This window comes from Nuphar pumila, chromosome 7 (genome assembly GCF_984573655.1).
Source record: "Nuphar pumila chromosome 7, dmNupPumi1.hap1.1, whole genome shotgun sequence".
Taxonomy (NCBI): Eukaryota; Viridiplantae; Streptophyta; class Magnoliopsida; order Nymphaeales; family Nymphaeaceae; genus Nuphar; species Nuphar pumila.
The window spans coordinates 21,101,502-21,120,731 of NC_143255.1; the positions used below are offsets into that span (position 1 = coordinate 21,101,502).

The 19,230-nt window shown below is 35.8% G+C and overlaps 1 long non-coding RNA gene across 1 annotated transcript; it reads left to right on the forward strand.

Annotated features, from left to right (window-relative positions):
- The first annotated feature begins 1,825 nt into the window (after positions 1 to 1,825).
- On the forward strand, positions 1,826 to 14,464 carry LOC149831460 (uncharacterized). Its single transcript, XR_016433019.1, has 3 exons — positions 1,826 to 2,063; positions 7,061 to 7,257; positions 13,481 to 14,464. It is a non-coding gene; the product is annotated as an uncharacterized LOC149831460 (long non-coding RNA).
- Positions 14,465 to 19,230: the final 4,766 nt, after the last annotated feature.

Genomic DNA, 19,230 nt, shown 5'->3' on the forward strand with positions numbered 1-19,230 from the left:
GTCCTCATGAACATTTTGTAGCAGATATTAGTAAAATTGAAAACGCGGTAAATCACTTCTACAAGCATCCATGGCTTGCATGCTTTGATAACTACTGACGATAGATATACATTAGTGTGGCCAATATGCTTTGTATATTTTGTTAATTTCCAAAACATTCATTTTGTGCTGCTAACAATGCTTTATTTGGTTCCTCTCTCTAAAGAAAAAGTTTTATTTATCCTTGTTCAAGCTCGGCTCGTTTACATGTACAGTCTCAATACATTTACTTTTTTGAACGAGTTTGAACTGAGCTTAAAAGGGTCGAGCTAGCTCGGCTCGTTGTGTCCATATCCACTAGTGAGTCAAACGAATCAAACATTAGCTTTTTTTTTTGAAAGGCAAGCTGAGGTTAGGCAGATCCCTACTAGATATCTCTTAAGTCCCATGTGGCAGAAGGATTGGAACCTGGGCCTTCAGCTTGGCACAGGACCCCCCTTGCCACATAGCATACCACTGGAAGCCGATCAGGTCATGCTGAACATGAGTGTTTTTGCTCATGCCGACATCGTGGCCATCTGATTTGAATTTTAAAAAGCTCAAAAGTCAACAAAACCACATGGCATTCATCCAAAATGCAAATAGACGGTCACAATGTCGGCATGAGCAAAAATGCTCGTGTTCAGCATGACTTGATCTGCTTCCGATACCACCTCGGTGGTCTAATCAAACATTAATTGATTTACTTTTAATTTTGTTCTTATTACTTAGATGAATAATTTAGCCCATGCAACTTGGGAAGATGCTGAGTTGGCAACATGATATATTCATTTTTCACTAAAAATGAAACTAACATCAGATCATCACCCGATGAGAAAGTGACATGTTGGCACAAGTGGTTCTTAGTTTTTTCCACCACAAACCACTTTTTATATATAAAACTAGGGGTGGCAATTTCTGACAGGACCCGCCAACCCGCTTCTTAGGTGGGTTCGGGTTTGGCTTTAACGGGTTCATGTCGTAAATGAGTCAACCCGCCTAACCCGTTTATTAAACAGGTTGGGTTCGTGTTAGGGGTATGCCAACCCACCAACTCGCCCGCTAACCTGTAAACTTTTCAATGTAAAACGATTTTGGCAGGTTAAAAATTTTAATGCCTATAGGGTCCACCGATCCCTTACACCCCAACCCCCCAAGTTTTAAATTCACGTTGTTTATGATTTAATGTGACAATTTTAATGCCTGTGGGGTCCACCAATCACCTCTCATAAAAAAATGGGACAAGTTAATTCAGCCATGTGGCTGTCAAGATTCTTGTGTGGGGTCCGCAAATTCCAAGGGAAAATGACAGGACACCCCCTCCAACTTTTCAAAATTGATAGGGTTAAACCGTTAAAGGTCGTCAAAACCCTGAACCCGACCCACCAACCTGTTTACCTGACCCGTTTAATAAATGAGTTGGGTTCGTGTTGAGGTATGTTGACCTGCTGACCCGACCCGACCCGATTGCCACCCCCTACATGAAGTCATTCATACCTCTCCCTAACTTTCATGTGGATTGAGTGTACTTTTTAAAAACCAGTGTTCGTTCTCACCTAAAGGCTTTGCAATGAAACAAACATAAACTTAGATGATAAGGTTAGTTTTTTCCTTTGCAGATTTGGGTCCATGCATTGTACCTTTTCTTATTCCAAATAACATCTTTTATGTATACACGTGGGTCCATTTTCTTTTATTCCATTCAAAGAGCCTATGCTGCTATAGTCAACATGTGTAAGCTTTAAATATAAGCAATCCGATCATATTATCTACAAAGCCAAGTCAGAAGTTCCAGAGAATCACACACATATTTTATGTAACATATTGTCTAGAAAGCCAAACCATGCGTTCAGGTGCGGCAAGATGATCCTCCCCGCCTTCTACCACGTCAATCCTTCCGCCGCCCGCCGCCTGAACGGACCCTTCAGAGAGGCATTTGAGAAGCATGAGAAGTGTGTGGAGGAGGAGGTGGTAAACCGATGAACGATGGCCTTAGTTGAAGCTGGTCAGACCAAAGGATTTGATCTTGACAGCCAATTTAGTGGGTGCGCCTCTCTCTCTCTCTCACAGGCGCACAACACACACAAGAATTGGGAATTTATTGAATATGTTGGGAGAGAAACCAAGTACAAGAGTAGTGGGAACACTTCCCTTCTATGTAGCTCTTTTAGAAATTTTGACAAACACTTGGTAGGCACAATCACATAAACCCCCAATTACACCAAACATCTCCACATGAAGACAAGCATACATGCAATAGAAATAGTGACTAAAAAAAAATAAAAAACAAGGGAAGAAACATATGGATTTACGTCTCTTCTAAGCACACACACAAGGATTTAGGAATTTATTGAATCCTCTTTCTATTGCTATCCTAATTTAGTAGTCAAGAACTTTTCTTATTTTAGAAATAGAGTAGACAGGAACATTGTGAAAAATCAAAATCCACATTATTTCGTGGAATTGGACTCTCTATCTCATTGTTATTTTGTTATACCCCCTTCAAAAACTCTTTACAAAATAACACATAGACCATGTAACCTTCCTATGGCATTTTTCAAGAAGCTATATCCTCCTCTTAGGAATAACGGATCCTCAGTTGGATCCAACTGTGGGTCCGACCCTATATACCAAAATTTTCTCCTTTTTATCAATATTAATTATCTGTTAAATTTAGAATTAACATTATTCATATAATTTAACCCCCCATTTTGTAGTTTATTTACAGATTCGGGTAATGGGTCCGAACTTCTACGACTCGGGATCCAAATCCCAATTTGGATCCGAGTTGGATAAAGAGTGGATCCGTCTCCACTATTTACTGTTTTCTTTATTTTATTATGATTATATATCTATATATTAAAATATCTATACGGGTATATGGATCCGAAAGGTGGATCCCGGACCCATCTACGCACCCCTTTTTAAATAATTATTCCCCGAATTATTTAATTAATTAAAAGTTATTGTACTTATACATACATATCAAATTTACGAAGTAAATTTATTCAAAAAATCCCTTTATGGGTCCTGGATCTGAAATTTGGATCCCAGGCCCAAATCACTCTGTTATGAAATATATATTGTAATATATTTAAATAAATGCCTAAAAATTATGGTTATTACAGGTGATGGGATAGGAGGTCGACCAGTCTTGTCCCAACACCTATCTTCAAGATGTCTAAGTTTACCATAATATGTACATTGAAGCCTTCCTCTTCCTCCTATACTGCCACCGCGACCTCTTCTTCGAAAATTCAAGAAAGTACCTCTTTCATGACTTGAGGTGATTGCTAAGGTTGATGCTTGTGATTTAGATTGGGTTTGAGGAAGAGCGATAGCAAGCCTACTCAGACGATTGTAGGCTTATGCAAGAGTAGGAACATCAGAACTAGTTAGCATTTGAACTTTCGCAACTGAAAAATCAGACAATAACCCTGTAAGGAACCGGGCAACCATAGTCTGCTCCTAATGGGTCTTCTGTTTGATGCAACATAAGGGTCTGTGTGCATTTAGCCTATGAAAAGTAGATTTAACAGAGGCATAGTATTGGGCCAAAGTCTGTTCTCCTTGCTGCAACTGGTAAATCTCTTGCTCAACTTGTAGAATACGACTCTCATTGGTTTCATGAGAATATGTATCACAGAGATTGTCCCACATTTGTTTAACTGAGGTATAATAAATCAGTTCATCAACTATATGAGGTTGTACACTGTTCATTATCCATGACATCACAATGTCATTGTCTTCATCCTAAGTGACATATTTTCTGGTTCTTTCTATGGGCTTCAATTCCAACAGGACGTGCCTTTTCTGATGACCAGAAACAAACATCATGAAGGTGCAAGACCACCTTGCATAATTAGTATCATTTAGCTTAAGTGGATCCGTACGAAAATGGATTCACAAAGGCCTTATATTCACGAATGACCTCTTCTTTTTGGTCGTTATCTTGAGCACGTGACTCAGCCATAACAAAAAAAAAATATTTGCTCACCAAGGACAACAACTAGACACGACCAAATTTTTTTTAACAACTCAGCTATTTCTACGCAACAAGAGTCTCTTGTGTAATCTACTTCCAGATTTGAACAACGATCAGATCATCACCACAACCACAAAATAATTTTTTTTTCTTTAGTACAAACTATCGACTTCAAGACCGGAATTTTTTTCCAGCAAAGACGACCAACTTCAAGACTGAAACACCTACCATTTAATCTCCACGGTAATGATCTGAACGATCTATTTTTTCGGTCAAATCACTATTTCAGGTCAAATCGCCGACTGCGACATAGTTTAACAGCCTCCACCCAGGATGACACCAATCTGATCTGAACCATGATCTATTTTTTCAGATCCAATCGCAGTCTTCAGATCAACGTGCTTTTCCTTATGTGTCACGATGATCAGACACGATCTGATACTTTTTTTTAAGATGCACGAGCAGATCATGATACAGAACATTCAATCCTTCTTTACGCTTCACGATCAGCAACAACCTCATCACCACGATCAACAACTTCATATCCAATCGTTGTTTTCACGATCAACAGCTTATGATTAGACACGATCTGAATTTTTAAAATCCACGAGCAGATCACACTCCACAACATCCAGTCCTTCTTCACGCTTCACGATCAGCAACAACAACGTCATCCCAGAAGGGAGACCCGCTCTGATACCATGTTGAAACTATCTGCCCTTGGTTCTATTTTAGAGAGACAAGAGAGAGATGAACGAGATAGAGAGTGAGATGAGAGAGAGATCGATACTTTCGTTAACCCTAATCACCTATTTAAATAGGTGATTAGTAAAATGTAAATTTACAAGTAGGCATACGTAATTGTGCTAAATTACGTATGACCACCCCAGATTTATTAATATTGCTTTTAACTATATACTTGAGATAAGAGGGAAAGGGAGACTCAAATAGAGTGTTGGAGCTAGTCCAACGACTCTATTTGTAGCCGTTGGACTAGCTCCAATGGCTCCAAGTCAGCCTATCTAGTTCAAACTGAACTAGATACAAAAAAAAGGGAAATAAAAAAAAATATAATATATACATATGTACATTTTAACAACTTGATCCAACCCAACATTGTAACTACATCTGTGAAATCCTTGGTGGTGGACATGGACCTATATTGATGATGGGTGCTTGTTTCCTTTCCTTGTTTGCCAGATAAATGATGTAGCTTCTGACTTGTTTTAAATTTATTCCTCATTCCAGGAAAATACTATGTAGAACTAGGCATCGTATGCTTGGATGGGCTCTTGTAATCTCTGGAATTACATGTCACTAGATTGGCTTCACACTTTAACCAATTTGTAATTGTTTTTGGAATGAATAAGCTGGTGGGGCCCAACTTGACTTTCCAAAAGAGAAATGGGTATTTTCAAATTGGCACTTGACTTTTCGGCATAATCTAAACAACCTATATTTCAAAAGTTTTAAAAAGTGCACCTAAACTTTGTTATGGTTAAGCACAACAAACCCCAGAGTTTTGCATTAAATTTGTAGTGAAATCTCAGATATTCATTTTTTTTCCTTCTCTTTCAAATTTCCAACTCTCTTTTCTATAAATTGAACAATTTGTTGTGACATGAGGACGAAAATATTGTAAATATCAATTTAAAGATAAGTTCAAAACAATAATGTCAAAAATTGGTGGAAGAAAAAACCAAATCTAAACCACCTAATTTATAAGCCTCGCACACCCAGGTTGGTACAACCAAGGGCTGTCACATGGGTAGAGGTATGGAAGATACGACACGACAATTTCAAAACATAAGAGTACAGAGGCATGTCGATATATATATATATAAAGTGAGAGAGAGTTTGGGTTTGGATCTTGTATGAATTTATATTAAGATCCATATTAAAAATAAAAAGAAAGGTCTTTTAAAAAAATGTATTTTTTGACCTAGTTTGGACTTGTCCATACCCGGTCAACAATCGCCCTTCTCTCTCTGGCTGGCTTTTGCTCTTTTCCTTCTCTCTTGTTGCATCAAGAAGAAGAAGAAAAAAAAGAATAAGACGAGGAGGTATGCCCCCCTCTCTCTCTCATTTTTGCTCACTCTCTCTCTCTCTCTCTCGGTTTCTCACTGTCTCTCTCCTTCTCCTTCTCATATTTTTCTTCTCCACGGCTCCTCCTCCTCCTCCTCTTGAGGGTGGGGAGGTGAAGGTTTCAACATGAAAAAACCAAAAAAAGAGTGTGGGTTTCTTTTTTTCTTCTTCCTTCTTCTTCTTCTTTCTGCCTGCCTTTCTTCCGAGGAAAAAAAAATGGGTATAAAAAAATTTTGTTTTGGTTGGGGTCGGATCTGGGTTGGACCTGACCCGGAGCAGTGCGAGACCAGCGTACCCGCACTGCGTCCGTTACCATCACCTGTGTCATCACATGTTAACATGGGTACGGTGGCAAAAGTGTTGTGTCTATGTTACATAGACCAAGAGTATAAATTTTAAGGGTAAAATGGTATACGAACTCAAGAAAGGCTATCACTAACTATGGTTAATTTTAAAATGTTTGTTTATGATCTGCATAATCAAAACTTTGGGAAAATTTCCACATTCTACGCATTTTTGAAATATGCAAAAAAGTTAGGCACCATTTGAAAATTTCCTAATAAAGGCTTTTGTCAAAAAAAAAAAAGAGTGCTGATAATAAGTTGTAATTTTCTCTATTAATCCACATGGTAGGGATCTGCCTTAACGAAGCTTTGGGAAAAAAAATCCATGACATTTTGCATAATCAGTGTTTATATAGCTTGTTATATTCTCTGCAATGACATTCTCTTCCTTGATCTTTTAATATTTGTCTGTTCATGGTCCCTTATGCGATCTTTTATTAAAGTTCATTGTGTGATTGCATAACACTCATGATATATACTAATCCACAAGCAACGTGGATGATAACTTATTTTCCATATGCAACTTCTAAACAAAAACCTCTTTTCTTGTATTGATATAAGTTTTTTATGTTCCAACAAGTTCATTTTTTATGTTAGTATTTATGATTCCTCAACCTATAAATTGTAGGTCTCAGTAGAGGACGACCAGCTGAAGTCTTCATACATAAATCTTCAAAAAAAATGTGGGAAATGATCAAGCAGAGACTTAATAAAGAGATTGAAAAACTGCATAGCCTTGGGACACCAAACTTGCCATCATTGCAGCAGCCAGGAAGTCTTGATGGGTTTAAGATGTTTGGGTTTTCCTCCTTGCCAATCATCCGGGTAAAGCTTCTATCTTTTTCCCATTACATATATTTGTTGAATGTTTCTGTCTAACAAAGCCGTTGGTGTGAGTTGAAGTGTCTTTCATTGAACTTTTTGATCATCTAGTCATTATTATGTATCATTCTTCTTTATATAAGTGATTCCATTGAGTTAAATGATTTCAATGGATTTTTTCCATGATATGTCACTAAATCTCATATAGAACAACATTGGAAGTCTCAACACATCGTAATAGATGAAATCAAGCAGGTTTTGCTTCAGACTTCAGACTGTTCAGGTATTCTGCTTTAGTTGCTTGATCTTTGAGGTAAAAAAAATGAAAAATTTTCAAGTAATTTTAGTGGCCTGGTTGATGATATGGATAAGCATAATTTGGAGTCAACTTGGTTTTTTTCGATTTCAGTTTTTTCTTTTAATTTTATCCAGGAAACCATGTCCCCATGGTGATGCAATAGTAGATAGTGGTGATTTGAGTGTTTAAAAAATACCTTGAGAAATGATAAAACTGTTATGTTCTTCAATTGAATCATTATTGCATTTGCGGCTCTCATTAAAGGTAAAGTCTAAAAGAACAATTCAAACTCAAACTTAAAGAAAACATATCAAGCATTTAAAGGTAAAGATATGATATATTATTCATCTATCATCAAGTGATATCATCAAGTGACAGACAAGGGGATAACATCCTATAAGTCATCCATTCAAGCATTTAAACATAAGGCATTTAAAAGCATTTCATCACTTAATATTTCATTAACATGAAGTCACATCATAAAGTATAATTCACATGCATTCAAGACATACAAGTCATCGCTTAAATATATACATGCATCTAAAACATTCAGATCATTGCATCATTTTCACCTACATTCATAATTCTTATAAACAATAAAGCAAATTATATTTGACCTTGCCAACGTGAAACACATGCATATACTTAAGTAAATTAGTTAGATATTCATGATACATATCAATCATGATACATAGGTGTAATATATTCAAACGAGACAATCATAATGCAATCATTTACAACCGTTATGCATGAATTGATATGTCCCGTGCTCTTATGAACGAACCATGATTTGTGTGAATGCTAATATATATATTAGCATTCACACAAATCATGGTTCGTTCATAAGAGCACGGGACATATCAATTCATGCATAACAGTATTTGCATAATTCTATTGTGAACATAATTCTATCGCTCATGCTTTTGTGCATGATTACACAATTATTATTTCACGCTAGCATTCAATATGGTCATGTCAAATACATTAATTTATGCAACATTCATTCACACAAATGCATGCTCAAACATGTACCTATAACAAGCACACTTCATATTCTGCTATCTAAAATCATGACGAGCATGATCTCTGAACAACGACAAGAAAATCACTACTATTTCTATACATTTAAATCATACTTAGCATGATCTCCGAACTACAATCACAACAGTCCTAGATATCAATAACTAAGTGGTGTATGTGAGTAGAAAAGTGTTGCATATAATAAAAATAAATTTATTGGGTGATGCATTTGCACCACTTACATACTATAGGCATTTACCTGATTTGCATTTCGCATTGCATTGCATTCAATGCAAATTGGCTTATAGTTGTATTGATATTTAGCATAAGTACCACATTTTTAGTATATCCTACACTTAAATAAGTTAAACATATAGGCAATCATAGCACTCCTAGATATCCACAACTATGTGCAGTGTGTGCGCATAACATGTATTTGCATTTCAGTGAAGTATTTAGCATAACATCATGCTTATGCAATTAGTGCCTAAACATGCTCTCTACAAGTTCAGTTAAGGAAACTTACTTTAATAATGTGAAGAACAATAAATTGAAACCCAAAAGACTGAGGAGTATTGGAGTCCGCAAAGACTGCTACCCAAGCAATATAATGAATCTTTCGTGTGCAATCACAACTGCTAAAAACTCAAAAAATACCAATTATACTAAGATTAGCCAAGAATGATAAATTACCCTATAAACAATTACCAAGAGCTACATAACATACAATTACACTCAAATAATTTGCAAACTCCATCAAAAATATATTTAAATATAATTTATATATAAATAGTGATTTATAACCCGAAAGAGTTCTATAAATGCAAATTATGCCTTAATTTGTCAGAAATAAACAAATAAATATGTACCATATAAATAAATGAAATTCAAAAGCTAGAAATATATTTTTAATTTAGATATAAAAATGAGTTTTTTATTTATTAATAATCTTTAAAAATTATGGGTTTTACATCCTACTCCTCTTAAAAAAAATAATCCTCAAAATTTATACAATTATTCAAACATGTGGGAGTATTAATCTGGTTATTGACCCTTCTTACGCAAACCATCTGGGAAGAAAAGATCACACAATAAATCTGAGTCTTAGGCAGATTTCTAAGTTAACATCAACAATATTTCAAACATCACACATCATACATGTTTTTCATATTTAATATTGACACATTTCATCTATGTGCATCAACTAGATTTAGAAACGGATACCTTACCTGCAAATGTCATCTTACTCACATCTCGTGACCACTATTACCAAACTGCTCTGATACCATTTATAATGCTCCAAAAAATTTAACCTTAATTATTGTTCAAATATTGAAATTTCGAGACCATTTTCTTTTAATATATTATATAAGTAAATTAAATCTTATAATGTGGAAACGATTTTAAAAAATGGCTAAGATTTTGAACAAGGTTACACTAAAGATAACAATTAAATCAAAATATACGAAATATACACATTTCAAACCATGTACAATACAAAATTAAAATATGAAGAGTTTTAGTTCTATTTCAAATCAGAGTATAAAAATAATAGTTCAGTCTTTACATGATCAAGTACTTAAAACAAAAAGATCATGTTTACCAAGATCGTAAGGTAAAAGTGGACCCCCAAAGATGTAGCTTGATCATTTGTTCGCTCAAACTACTCATCATACTTTATCTGCATTACCTGTCTCCCATAAAATGGGGTCAGACTCGCTAAAGTGTGGAAGAACAACTCAAATTTAAACTTAAAAAAAATATATCAAGCATTTAAAGGTAAATACATGATATATTATTCATCAATTATCAAGTGACAGACAAGAGGACATCCCATAAGTCATCCATTCAAGAATTTAAACATTGCATTACATAAATTGAACATTGAAGCATACGTAAACAAAACATGAGTTCTATACATGCATACGTGAACATGCACATTTGAGTTATGTACATCTCATCATACAAAGCAAACATAATTCATACGTAGTTTGAGTTATGTACATCGGATTCAAGTCATATATTTATTATTTCACCACATGAATCAATATGTAAAGCAAGTATTTTATGCATAATGTTTCTCACATATAATATATATATATATATATATATAATTTACGCAATTCATGGTTCGTTCATGAGAGCATGAGACATATCAGTACATGCATAACGGTATTTGCATAATCCTATCATGAACATAATTCTATCGCTCATGCTTTCATGCATGATTACACAATTATTATTTTACACTAGCATTCAATATGGTCATGTCAAACGCATCTATTTATTCAATATTCATTCACACAAATGCATGCTCAAACATGTACCTTCAGCAAACACACTCTATATTTCGCTATCTAAAATCATGATGAGCATGATCTTCGAACTACGACAAGATTAAAATCATGCTCAACATGATTTTCGATCTACAATCACAACAGTCCTAAATATCCGCAACTAAGTGGTGTGTATGAGTATGAAAGTGTTGCATACAATAAAAATAAATTTATTGGGTGATGCATTTGCATCACGTACTTACCAAGAGCATTTACCCGATTTGTATTTCGCATTGCTTTGCATTCAATGAATATTAGCTTATAGTTGTTTTGATACTTAGTATAAGTATCATATTTTCAGTATATCCTGCAGTCAAATTAGTTAAACATATAGACAACCATAACATCCTTAAATATCCACAATTACGTGTTGTGTATGCGCATAACTTGTATTTGCAATTCAGTGAAGTATTTAGCACAACAACATCATGCTTACATAATTAGTGTCTAAACATACTCTCTACAAGTTCAGTTAAGAAAACTTACTTTAATAATGTAAAGAACAATAAATCGAAACTCAAAAGACCGAAGAGTTTTGAAGTCTGTAAAGACCGCTATCCAAGCAATACAACAAACCTTCATGTGTGATCGCAAATACCAAAAACTTCAAAAATGTCAATTATACCAAGATTAGCCCAAAATGACAAATTACCTTATAAATCATTACCAAGAGTCACATAATACACAAATGCACTCTAATAATTTACAAACTCTATCAAAAGTATATTTAAATATAATTTATATATAAATTGTGATTTATAGCTCGAAATTGTTCTATAAATACAAATTATGCCCTAATTGGCCAGAAATGAACATGTAATATATCAATAAATGAAATTCAAAAGCTAGAAACATATTTCTAATTTAGAGATAAAAATGAGTTCTTTATTTATTAATAACCCTTAAAAATTATAGGTTTTACGCCTCCACCGGGTCTAACCGGACCCACCACAAGAGAAACCATACTCGAACCCAATAGAAACTACATGAACTAGCCCCAGGCCATACCTGGTAAAATAATATTTTTATTATTTTTACATTAAAATTTTGTGGGTCTTAATCGAAACTCGGGTCGGGCATGGGTTTGGTATAAAATTTTACAATCTATACACGGATCCATGTATTAATTTGACCTTCGGGTCTGGACCAGGGTCTTCTTATTTATCACCATAACCCAGACCCTATGGGGTTTGGTATGGGTCGGGTTCGGGTAAACTTGACTCGTTGACACCCCTAGCCCTGACATCTGGAGGAGCCGTGGCAGCAGCGAACAGCACGATCGACTCAGATGTGTTGGTCATCCTCGCCACCCTCCTTTGCACCCTCATCTGCCTCGTAGTTGTAGGGTTCTTGGCACATTGTGCCTAGCGCTACCACTTCCTCCACCGTGCAAGCATTGATGGTTGTGGTAGTGATCCCGCGGCCAACAAAGGCCTAAAAAAGGCCATCAGCACTATCACGATGGTTGCCTTTGACTCCTCAATCGAAAAATCCATTGATTAAGCCATTTGTGGGACAAAATTCCTCCCCAACAAGCAGATAAGGTTCTTCCCCAATGGGGGCCTCTGTGGGCCACATAATTGCGGTGTGAGATCATAAGGAGGGTTGCAGTTGCAAGGCGATGGCCTATGTAGTTGCGTAATGTGATCGCAGAGAGAGAGAGAGAGAGAAAGAGAGAGAGAGAGAGTAGGGTAGGATTGGGTTAGGGTTTCAGGGGAGAAAAGGGTGGGGGTCATCGCCCCCCTTTGGGTTGGGCACTGCCCATATAGTTTGCAGGCCCCTTAGGTTTTTTTGTGGGTCAATGTGGCTATGCCTCTGAGAGAGACAGAGGAGAGAAGAGTGGTAGAGAGGGGACAATATTGTAGAATAGCTTGCGTCAGGAGGGTTCTTGTTTGGTCATAGCCTGCAGTGCGTAGGGGTTGGTGATTTATAGTCCTTCCCTGGGTAGCAATTTTTCAGCCTTAAATGGGGATTTTATTCTCATTCAATATGTTTTAATAAAACTTTTAATTCACATTCAGTGAGTTATGAGACCACCATTGTGTGGCTCCTTGGATTTCATTGTGAGCCCTTATGACCATACCTGATTCATTTACCAAGATCCAACATCTCCCACTTGGCCGTACGGGATGAACAACAATATTATATCACAATCAGTACATCATGTATCACATATAGCACTTCATGACAATACATGCACTAAATTAACCTGCACAATTTTCACATGCTATAAGTTATTTTTCCACGTAGTTTTTCATAGTTCATTTTCAAGTGTGAGGTTTTCACAAACGCTATGAGTTATTTACTATAGTCATGTGGATCTTTTCGTCATTCATTTCAAGGTTTTTGCACATGCTATGGGTGTATTTTCCTTTGTTTTCAAGTATGTTATTTTTCAGACATGCTATGAGTTATTTTCCACAAAAATCACCTCATTAAAATCCATAATTTCAAACTATTAATTAATTTGTTGGTTTCCATGATCATCAAGTGTGCATGTTGGGAATGTCAGTTGCAATGGGCTGAATCTTCATACAATAGCAAGTTCTCATTCTTTTTTAATCTGAAATAGGCTCTTGAGGCAATTGATTCCCATCATCAGTGCACGGAGTATTGGATGGCAAGACCAAATCATCAGTAAAGCCGTGGCAGGATGATTCTAGACAAGATTCCACAACAAAATGAGTGCACCGGAGCTGATACACATGCCTAGATCAAATTTTTTATGCCTAATTTTCTTCAGTTTGTCTTGATTCAAAAACTCATCCGCAGAGGACAAGTGGTTCAACAGCAGGTGATAAAGATGCACAGAGAGGTGCGTGAATAGAGTTGTGAGAGGCTCACAGTTACGCAGTGCATTCAAGGAACTCATAAAATCGTGTTTTTTTGTCAAAAAAACACGATGGAAGATCAGTTCTTAGTATTTGGACCATGTTGAATCCATCTGTGAGATCTGTTGTGGTCAACATAATTTGCAGCTATAATTTCTAGCCCATTCATGACCAAATGTTACCACATGTGTGTGTGCGACACACACACATGCGTGTGTGAACGCATGCATGTGTGGTTGAGGCCTTTGTAGTATTAAAACTGATCTTATATCCATCCTGATATAGACCAAATATTGGGTTTCATAACAAGCTATTTTTTTTCTCAGCTACGCAAGGTTTTATCTTACTTCCTTTTTTATCCGTTTTGGTCAGTGAGATCTTGGTTAGAGCTTTGAGGTTTAGAAATTGGTTAGAGCTTAATCACATGGTATATTGATTACATTTTTATTTTAATATTCCGCATTTTATCTTTACTTGTTTAGGTGCTAGCATACTTGTAAATACTCTTAAGAGCAATTTAGAAAAAGTTCAAAAGATGGCCGTGCATCTGTAAATACGTAAAAGATTAGGCGCTCTTTTGTAAATTGTTCTATTCTTAAATCTTACATTGAGATCCTTAGAAGCTGCGTGGAGGCTGATGTATGTAATGCGTGATTACAAAACTTGATGTTAGCATTGTTGTAGGCATTTGTTTGTATATTTTAAACTAGCCTTAAATAACTTCTATTAACAGTTAATGCAAAAAAAAAATGGAAATTTTCACATACACACCAAACTTTTGGAGGTTTTTAATTAGGCACCAAAGGTTTCTCACTATTAATCAAATGTCCCCATTCCTAAACTGCCGTTAGCTTGCCCCTGAGTTAGCACTAACTATTGTTTTAAAATTACTATTTTGCCCTAACAGCAATTGAACTGCAAGTCTGGGCTTTTCTTACCAACAGAAACCTAATTTATATCCAAACTAATTTATCCACATTAGGATGATGCAACGGGCCGGCCCAGCCCAGCCATAGATAAATGAGGTATAAAGTAAAATTATGATTATGACAAAAATAAAAATCAATGAAGACATAAAATTCAGTATACATTTAAAATAATATGCTTGTTTGATAAAAGTGCATACGAAAATATAACTACCTAAACTATACACCAAATCCAATGGCCAAAAAAAAATGCTTACTATTAAGGATGTCAACAGGTCAGATGTAACCCAACATCTGACCCAAATCCAGATCCGATTAGTCGAATTCAGTAACCAAATCCTTTTTTTAAGTTGGATTGAGTTGGCATAAGCATGAAAAAAAACCCAGACTTACAGTCCAATTGCTGCAAGGGCAAAATAGTAACTTTAAAACACTAGTTGGTGCTAACTCAAGGGCAACCTAACCGGCAGTTTAGGAATGGGGGCATTTGATTAACAGTGAGAAACCTTTGATGCCTGATTGAAAACTTCCAAAAGTTTGGTGGACATATGAATTATAACCAAAAGTTTGGTGTGTATTTGACTTTTTTTTTGAAAAAAAAACAGGACATATGTGAAATTATGTTAGTTAGATAAATGGGCTTCAAGTCATATGCTACTACCTTTTTCACCTTGTTGGAAGTAGAGATAGCGATGGATCAACTTTTGGATACAGAATCCTTTTCAAAGGAGCAATTGCTTTTCAGATGAGCAAACAATAAGATTAAATAATTAATATATGCCTAACATGGAATTTGTTTCATGTTGAATGTCATTTGGAGTAGCTCGTTTATCGTCAAATATTTTATGAAGTGGCATAATTTGTCCCCACAAATACATAATGTCAAACATAAACTGTTCTTATATGTCTCTAATCACTCATATTGTTCACCTATCATGCATGTCTTGCGTTGATATCACACCGCACCTGACCCAACATTAGACACACCACGGCATTTCATGGACATTCAACATTGTGTCCTTTATTTATTTTTGTTAGTGATCTCGATTTTGTATTTTGTATTTACTTGTGGACTTTTTCTTTTAAAATCTATGGCTGATTACATTACCTTTGAAATTTTAACATAGATTTATTATTAAGACTTTTTAATCTGAGCATGACATCGTATACATCATGACACTTCATGGACACAATCAACATTTTTTGTTTAATGGTATTTATTTTTTATTATGCATTTACTTGTATACATTTTCTTTTAGAGTTTGTGATTGATTACATTACTTTTCAAATCTTAACTTAGGCCTATCTTATACAGAAGATTGTAGTCATGCTTTAACTGTTTCAAACCAAGTCATCTAAATATCAGCAAGCGGGCACACACACTTTGGAAATTAAGGGTTGTTGGTGATAGTTAATAGGTGATCTTTGGTAATGATTAATTGAACTCTTGAATTGTTGTGGTACTGCAGCATCTTGCCTTTGTGCTATTATTACTGCTGCACGGTTCCTGTATTAAAAGATAAAGAAAGGGAGAGGATCACGTCAGAGGCACCTCTAACAGTAACACCGTCTCAGAGAGCTGCATTGTATGTCGTTCACCTTAAAAGTGAACGACACCCATCAAAACAGTGAACAAGCTCATTGTGAGCCATTCATTTTAAACCAGTCCTATGCCGTCCATGACATCTAAAAAAAGTATGGGCCCATTCAAGTGATGGGCATCTCATTCGTACAGGTTTTAGATGCCGTTCATCTTGCAATCAACGGCATCCAGAAGTTCTCTGACACACTGACCTCATCCAGTCTAATGAGGAAAAGAAGAGCCTATAAGGGACAGGTAGAAATTGCGTGCCAATCGGAAGTACATTTGGAATATGATGAAGAGTATAACAGACCACTCCAACTATCCCTAAAGCTTCTATCTTACTTGGATAGCACCACTACCCCAACATTAAAAAAATGGTACACCTAATGACTTTAAAGGCGTCTCTTGTAGGCCACCAAAGAGGCAATGGCTCATCCCACACTCTGGTTGTGCTTTCTTTCATTCACCATAAGATTCCCTTCTCTACTTTACTAAAGTTCATCCTGACCTTTGGTTGCACTGTGAAGACCTTGTAGCTTCTTTTGTGAAAGCGTACTTTGCTACAATTGTATGTAATCATATAAAATTTTGACCCTTGGGTAAATTCCTATCATTAGTTTATTTCTCTAAAAAAAAAACATATATTATTAGGTTAACTTTGGTGGGTTTGAATATCAAATATGGTTGGTATAGTGACAAAATTCACGAGTGGATAATTATGCTTGAAGCTTGATCTTTTGTTTCAAGATCTTTGGGAAATCTAAAAGCTAAAGTTTTGTTGCACTTAAAAAGTGAATAAGATTTTAAATTTAATCTAGCATATGTGGCATCTTCTAGCATTTACATTAGATAGATTGATTTTCAAATAAGTAATGTAAGTGCTAAAGTTTCTATTCATATCATCTTTGTCCTAACCATTGGGAAATCCACTCAGGCTTGAAGTAGGCAAGCTCGGAGCCACACATTAGACGTTTTATTTTTCAAATGATATTTACCTCACATAAGATCAAGTCTTCAGTGAAACGGATATTCATGCAACTTTGCTCCCCACATACAACTCAGCTTTTGCCTACTCGCGAAGGTCAACCTATGTCTTGCATTGAGTGAGACCAATAGCAGCTCTACATAGACCACCTTGAATAGCCTCTTAGCTTGAAAGCGGTAGTCCCTAAGTTAAATTAAGGCAGACTCTTGACTAAGTCAATGCCTAAATTTACTAAGGAGAGAGACAGAACACTTGTTTTGGGGAGAAAGAGAGAGTGAGCAAGAACTTGAGGGTTTCAAAGGAGCTAAAGAGCTCGAGGGGATAAGGAGAATGAGGGAGCGAGAGAGCTCAAGGAAAGAGAATTTGTGAGAGAAAGAGTGCTTGAGAGGTGATTGTGATGGAGAGAACGAGAGATGGCTTAGGTTTATATAAGCTCAAGCTCAATGGTTACAAATAAATCTCTAACAGCTAATAATAAAGCTACAATAGTTAGCAATAAGTAGCCCTAAATGGGTTTAACGAATAAAAATAAGTGACTTTTAGTGAATCAAACAAGTAGAAGAGTCAACGGGCTATGTGCACTCAATGAACCAAAATGACAGTTATAGGGTCCAAAATGACCCTGAAAAGACTAAAAAAGTTTACAAAAAGAAGTGACCAACAATCGACTAAGGTCAAACACTAAAACAAATTATGAACCATTAAAACCACTGTCAAATAGTCAAAGTTGACTAGGTCAAAGTACTAAAATTGTTAATCAAGAACCTAAGTCAAAAACATCCCAAACCAAGACTGCGTCCCTATAACTTTGAGACAATTACCCAACACTAACTACCCTCATCACCTACCTTAAAAGAGAAGGGTTGAAATGCCACCATATTCAATAAGGCTCCAGCCCAACGAGACCTCCACTAAAAGAAATGCCTAAGATGTCTTTAATGTTTTCAGTTTAGAATAAGCTATCCCAGTGAAACATTTATTTCTTTGCAAAGAACATGAACCAATCTAATCTCTTATACCTGCTTTGACTAGAGCATACCTGCAAAGGTCTCCATGAATTTGGGATCCCGCACTACAAACGAATAGCTGATTATTGTTTAATGGTTATTCCAACAAAAACAACTTCCAATAACAAAGTGCAAATATAAAAGCATATCCGGTTCCACTTATTGTCCCCCTTCTTATCATCTCTCACATGCAAATATGGAAAACTCTTGTATTGAAGCATATTGTAGGTCACGCATTGGCTGCACCCTTATCATCTCTCACTAACAAAAGTATAAAAAATCATTGTGATGTTACCGTTTGATTTTCTTCATGCATATGAAGTGCATTAATTAATGATTAACCCATCATCCAAAGCTGAATAAAACATTGACCTATGATCTATATTTTCATAAAAATATTCCCCACTGTTTGTATTTATTTTGCTCCCTTACTGCATGTCTATAAATTGCCACCTGCTTCTTGAAAATCCCTTCTTGCATGATGATGTTTAGTTAAATGTTATCTTGTCATCCATGTATGTTGAGGCTCAGAATTGTAGAATAGAATGAAGCTTATTACAGCATGATTATCAATATACATAGGAATATTTTATCAGTGAAACATGACATTATATGTTTTTAGAGCAAACCCCATACAGAGGTTTGGGTACGATCAGGTGCACCCAAACCTGCCAAATAACAGGCATCCTTTTGTCAGGTTATGTTGGGACAAGAAAATAGAACCCCAAACCCGTCCCACATAATTTGAAAGGTATATATATTACAAGCATCTTTTTTTTCGGGTTATCAAGTTATGTTGGGACAAGAAAATAGAATCCCAAACTTTTCACATAATTTGAAAGGTATATATAGCTAACACCTACACCTACTCCCACCTACTAAAAAACATAGTTGTAGGTTACATCTTCTCGATCAGACCTTATAGATGTACTTAACATAGTTTATTTGATAGGAATCATATTTTTTGGACATGAAAATTGGTTTTTTT